The 6,729-nt window shown below is 45.2% G+C and overlaps 1 non-coding gene across 1 annotated transcript; it reads right to left on the reverse strand.

Annotated features, from left to right (window-relative positions):
• Window positions 1–3,334: 3,334 nt before the first annotated feature.
• On the reverse strand, window positions 3,335–3,467 carry LOC119927432. Its single transcript, XR_005450435.1, has one exon. It is a non-coding gene; the product is annotated as a small nucleolar RNA SNORA7 (small nucleolar RNA).
• Window positions 3,468–6,729: the final 3,262 nt, after the last annotated feature.

Here is a 6,729-nt window from a genome sequence, read left to right on the forward strand (position 1 = left end):
AGTCTGAGTTCATTGCTACCCTGAGAACCAGTAAGGAAGGAAAACGAATTGCATGTGCTAATATTGAGCCATGTTCTCTTCTAGTATGAGAGACAAGCTGGCCTTATAGAGATCCCTGCCACAGAATAAATTGAAAGGGAAAAATGAATCCCTTTCTTATGCTCAGCAAGAAGGGCATTGTACCATGTCTTCAGTCAATCAATCAAGCAAGCAATAATATATTGATAGCAACTAGCATATGCAGAGGATTGTGCTTAAGTACTCGGGAGAGTACAATAGAATTAGTAGAGGTGATCCCTGCCCTCAAGAAGCTTATAATGTAGCCGGGAAAGATAGACACTAAAACGAATTTCAGGGAGGAGAAGGTTAGAGTATAAAGATATAACCATGAGTTATAACTATGAGTGGGCAGAGTGAGTAATCAAGTGATTAAGTCACGTGGGAATGTTGAAGTGGAAATCGGACATAGAGTGGGGAGATGGAAAAGGCGTATTTTTAAGAAGGGCTTTGAAGATGAGAAGAGCAGTGCTCTGATGGATGTGAAGGAAGAAGGAGTTCCAGACAGGAGGGAAGGAGGGAGTAAGAGATGTGCGGTGGGAGAGAGCAGAACAAGGCTCAAAGAGTTGGCTTGAGAGGAACAAAGTGTGAGAGGTCAAGTATGAGAGCGAGGGATATAGTGGGAGTAACTCGGCACAGAAAGTAGCTTGGCCAAGTGGAAAAAGCCCAGGCCTGGGAGTTAGAGGACCTGGGTTCTAATCCCAGATCCTCCACTTGCCTGCTGGGTGACCTTGGGCAAGTCACTTAGCTTTTCCATGCCTCAGTTTCCTAAACTGCAAAATGGGGAATCAATGCCTGTTCTTACTCTTACTTAGATTGTGAGCCCCATATGGGATATGGACTGTGTCCAACCTGATTAGCTTGTATCTAACCCAGTGCTTAGAATAGTGCTTGATACATAGCAAGCACTTATTATTACAAAAATTTTAAACTTTTTTTTAAAAGGTGTGTGCCTGCTTCTCTTCTAACAGAGGAGAGAAGGAGTGGTAAGGGGAACTCTAGACTGTAACCTCGCGGAGGGCAGGGATCATTCATTTATTCATTCAATCGTATTTATTGAGTGCTTACTGTGTGCAGAGCACTGTACTAAGCGCTTGGGAAGTACAAGTTGGCAACATATAGAGATGGTCCCTACCCAACAGTGGGCTCACAGTCTAGAAGGGGGAGACAGACAACAAAACAAAACATACTAACAAAATAAAATAAATAGAATAAATATGTACAAATAAAATAAATAGAGTAATAAATACATACAAACATATATACAGGTGCTGTGGGGAGGGGAAGGAGGTAAGGCGGGGGAGGGGGAGGAGGGGGGGGAGGAAGGAGGGGGCTCAGTCTGGGAAGGCCTCCTGGAGAAGGTGAGCTCTATTGTACTGTAGTAATAAGGTATTGGTTAAGTGTTTACTATGTGCCAAGCGCCATACTAAACGCAGAGGTAGATATAAGATCATCAAGTCCAACACGGGGCTCACACTCTCAGTAGGAGGGAGGAGGATTCGATCACTATTCTACAGATGAGATAACCGAGGCACAGGGAAGTTAAGTGACTTGTCCATGGTCACGTGGTAGACAAGCGACAGAGCTGGGATTAAAACCCAGGTCCTTCTGATTCCCAGGCCTGTGCTTCATCCACTAGGCCACACTGCTGCTGATGCAGGCAGACCATGGCTCTCCCCAACTTCAAAACCCTTCTGAAATCACATCGCCTCCAGAAGCCCTTCCTGAATAATCCATAATCCCCCCAATTTATGTCTCCCAATGCCACTTCAGTTTTTTCACATGGCCTAATAATAATAATAATAATGGCATTTGTTAAGCACTTACTATGTGCAAAGCACTGTTCTAAGCACTGGGGAGGTTACAAGGTGATCAGGTTGGCCCACAGGGGGCTCACTGTCTTAATCCCCAGTTTGTAGATGAGGGAACTGAGGCCCAGAGAAGTTAAGTGACGTGCCCAAAGTCACCCAGCTGACAATTGGCAGAGCCGGAATTTGAACCCATGACCTCTGACTCCAAAGCCCGGGCTCTTTCCACTGAGCCACGCTGCTTCTCTAATCATTTATTACCACAACCCCTATAACACTTTGGCACATATCCTTCTCTAGACTGTAAACTACTTGTGGACAGGGAACTCATCTACCAACTCTGTTGTACAGTAGCCTTCCAAACTCTTAGTACAATGCTCTGCATACAGTAAGCACTCCATAAATACCATTGATTGATATCTACACTTCAATATGCCCTTTCCTCTCCACAAACTGCTACTGCACTAATCCAGGCACTTTTCCTATCCCACCTTGACTACTGCATCAGCTTCCTTGGTGACCTCCCTGCCTCCTGTCTCTCCCCACTCCAGTCCATACTTCACTCTGCTGCATGAATCATTCTTCTAAAAGTTCAGTCCATGTCTCCCCACTCTTCAAGCACCACCAGTGGTTGCTCATCCATCTCCACGTAAAACAGAAGCTCCTTACCATCACCTTACCTAGCACTCAGTCAGCTTGCCTCCTCATATCTTACCTCCTATGACAGTCCCAATCAATTGGTGGTATTTATTGAGTGCTTACTACATGCAGAGCACTGTTCAAAGCACTAGGGAGAATACATACAAGAGAATAAGTGGACACGTTCCCTGCCCATAATAATGATGGAATTTGTTAAGCACTTACTGTGTGCCAAGCACTGTTCTAAGCGCTTGAGCTTACAGTCTAGAGGCACGTTTGCCCCACTGTCAAACTTTGCTCCTCTAACACTGGCCTGCTCACTGTGCCCAAAATCTCGACTATCTCAGGACTAACCCCTTTCCCATGTTCTTCCTCTGGACTGGAACTCCCTCCCCATCCATATACACCCCACCACTCTCTCCACCTTCAAAGCCTTACTAAGATAACATTTCCTCCACAGGGCTTCTCCAATTAAGCCCTTTTCACCTGGCCCACTCTTAATTCTGCATCATCTGTGCACTTGGATCTGTGCCCTTTGGGCATTTGGTATTCGTCCCACCCTCAATCCCACAGCACTTCTGCACATATCTATAGATTATATATTGTCTTGTCTTATGCCGTCGAGTCATCTCCGACCCATAGCGATGCCGTGGACACACCTCTCGCAGAACGTTCCACCTCCATCTGCAATTGTTCTGGTAGTATATCCATAAGGTTTTCTTGGTAAAAATATGGAAGTAGTTTACCATTGCCTCCTTCCGCGCAGTAAACTTTAATTTCCACCCTCGACTCGCTCCCTTGCTGCTACTGTCCAGCACAGGTGAGTTCTGACTTGTAGCAGATTGCCTTCCACTCACTAGCCACAGCCCAAGCTAGGAATGGAAATGCCTCTGCTTGACTCTCCCTCCCATAGTCGAGATTGGTAGAGAACTGGAAACTCTCCAGGTGCTACCCTGAGAGGAGAAAATTATACATCACCAATTATTTATTTCTATTAATGTCTGTTTCCCCCTTTAGACTGTAAACTCATAGTGGATGGGGAATGTGTCTACTAACTCTGTTGTATTGCACTCTCCCAAATGCTTAGTACAGTGCTCTGCATACAGTAAGTGTTCAATAAATATCACTGATTGATTAAAGTTGATTCTACTGTCAGTTGTCCCTACTAGATTGTAAACTTTTAGAGAGCAGAGAATTCCAGCTCCTATTTGCCCCTCAAAGACTCTAGCCCACACCCATTTGCCTCCCGTGCCACAGAGACCTCAGCCCCCATTCATGGCATGAGGAACTCAGCCCCAACTGGCCAAGGGCAAGAGATGAAGCTGTCATCTTGACTCCTCTTTTGATTTTTTTTTCCAAATTCAATGATGTCATGCTAAGACCTGTTCTGTGGGTAGAGGAGGAACCTGTAGTCTATTGAAAAGAGCACAGGCCTGAGAGTCAGAGGACCTGGGTTCAAATTTAAAAAATGGGTCAGGCTACTTATGCAACTTTCTTGAATGAAAAATGGTGACGGAAAACCCAATGGCATCACTCCCTGGTCCCCACCCCCAAAATGGGGTGCTTAGTCTCCCACCAGAGCTTGCGTTACCCTCAATAGTCCCTTTTTTAAAATGGTATTTGTTTAGCACTTACTATGTGCCAGGCATTATTCAATGCGCTAGGGCAGATAACAAGGTAGTCAAGTTGGACACAGTCCATGTCCCACATGGGACTTACAGCCTTAATCCCCATTTTACAGGTGAGGTAACTGAGACCCAGAGAAATGAAGTAACTTGTCTCCCTAACACAGCAGATAAGTGGCAGAGCCAGGACTAGAACCCAGGTCCTTCTGACACTTGGGCCTGTGCTCTATTCACTAGGCCATGCTGCTTCTCTCACTATGGAACATGGTGAGTCAAGTGACCTTTACAAGTGAGACTGAGATACTTAAACCTTCACCAATCCATGACTAAGCAGCAAACCAGAGATAAACTCCATGGGCTGGAAATAGATAATTATTCTGAGAATCTCAGTAGGACTCAATTCGGGAGTAAGGGTCTTTTTCCTATTAGGACCTATTATTCCACTGAGCTGAGCTCTCACAGTAGGCATTCTTTTTCAAGCAAAAATAGACTAGGAGAGCACGAACATGGGTGCCTGTTGCCTTTTGCTATTCAGCTAAAAGGGGAACAGTCTAGTTCTGAAGATTAATAGAACTGGCCACTTTTCAGAACCATTACCGAGAAAATCAAGTGCTAATTTTCTGAATCGAAAATGGACAGAGCACTGCACTATCAGGCTTAATGAGCCTGTGTTTTTCTGCCTCCAAAAAACAAATGTTTCAATTAAGTGTTTTGCTGAACTCAAGAGTTGAAAATCTAGTCCAGGCCCTGTATGTTTCTATTTTAACCAACACGCTGCGCCAACGCCATATTTGAAGCTGCGACATTTGAGCACATGATAAAACATTAAAATTCCCTGTAGGTTGTCAAAAACTGTAAAAAATAGACAGTGACTTCCAAATTCAGACTCAAAATCACCCTACCTTCTCGGCAATTTGATGGCGTGCTAAGAACCCGTTCTGTGAGTAGAGGAGGAAGCATTGTGGTCTAGTGGAAAGAGCACAGGTCTGAGAGTCAGAGGACCTGGGTTCTAAATTCAGTTCCCTCACTTGCCTGCTGTGTGATCTGGGGCAAGTAACTCAACTTCTCTGGGCCTCAGTTTCCTCAACTGTAAAATGAGGAGGTTATAGTTTACTGAAGGAAGAAGTTGGGGCCTGGTTTGGCCACTTGGAATTGTGTGGCATTGGCATTGGTATCACCCTAGCCCCGCTTTAACATAGCCCAGAATCCCAACCAGGGCTGAGACCAGATTCCTGAGAATTTCTCTTCCAAGAGTTTAGTAAATTCTCTGCAATGCAGTAAGTGCTCAATAAATCCCACTGATTAACTGATTGAGGGAACATTCTGGGGCTTGTCTCACTAGGTCAGAACCAGCCTCCATGGAGAGGACAAGTGGAAGGGGAAAGGGGTTTTGGCCTCACTTCATTCTCTTCAGGATCAGACTTCTTAATCCTTCCCTCTCACCTGCCCAGTTATGATACAGAAGATAGTCATGGGGGCTTCCGTTTAATTTCGTTATTTCTATTTTTTTAATGACATTTATTAAGCGTTTACTATGTGCAAAGCACTGTTCTAAGCGCTGGGGAGTTTACAAGGTGATCAGGTTGTCCCACACGGGGCTAACAGTCTTAATCCCCATTTTACAGATGAGGTAACTGAGGCCCGGAGAAGTTAAGTGACTTGCCCAAAGTCACACAGCCGACAAGTGGCGGCGCCGGGATTTGAACCCATGACCTCTGATTCCAAAGCCCGGGCTCTTTCCAGTGAGCCGTGCTGCTTCCCATGGCACTAGTCCCCATGGCACTAGTCCCTTGCCCACAGTAGACACTTAAATACCATAATTATTATTATATAGCCATCATTTATTTATATTAATGTCTGTCTCCCCCTCCAGACTGTTAAATTTTTATGGGCAGGTAATGTTGCTACCAACTCTGCTGTATTGTACTCTCACAGGCATTTAGTACAGTGATCTGCACACAGTAAGCACTTAATAAATACCTTTGATTGCTTATCAACTGCCTTTTCTCTTGAACAGTGTGGCTCAGTGGAAAGAGCCCGAGCTGAGGAGCCAGAGGTTGTGAGTTCTAATCTCGGCTCTGCCACTTGTCAGCTGTGTGACCTTGGGCAAGTCACTTAACTTCTCTGGGCCTCAGTTCCCTTGTCTGTAAAATGGGGATGAAGACTGTGAGCCCCATGTGGGATAATCTGATTACCTTGTATCTACCCCAGCTCTTAGAACAGCGGCACATAGTAAGCACTTAACAAATACCAACATTACTATTATTATTGAACATAATTCTCATCCAAACCACGGTCAAGCTGGACTCCACTAACCCAGGAAGACAGTGAGCATCTAAGTAGCATGGCCTAGTGGATAGAGCATGGGCCTGGGTGGCAGAGGGACCTGCGTTCTAATTCTGACTCCGTCGCATGTCTGCTGTTTGATCTTGGGCAAGTCACTTCACTTCTCTGGGCCTCAGTTCCCTCATCTGTAAAATGGGGATTAAAGTGAGCCCCACGGGGGACAGGGACTGTGTCCAACCTGATTAGCTTGTATCTACCCCAGCGCATAGAACAGTGCTTGACTCATAGTAAGTGCTTAACGAATAGCATTATTA

The sequence above is a fragment of the Tachyglossus aculeatus genome, chromosome 4 (genome assembly GCF_015852505.1).
Source record: "Tachyglossus aculeatus isolate mTacAcu1 chromosome 4, mTacAcu1.pri, whole genome shotgun sequence".
Classification (NCBI taxonomy): domain Eukaryota; kingdom Metazoa; phylum Chordata; class Mammalia; order Monotremata; family Tachyglossidae; genus Tachyglossus; species Tachyglossus aculeatus.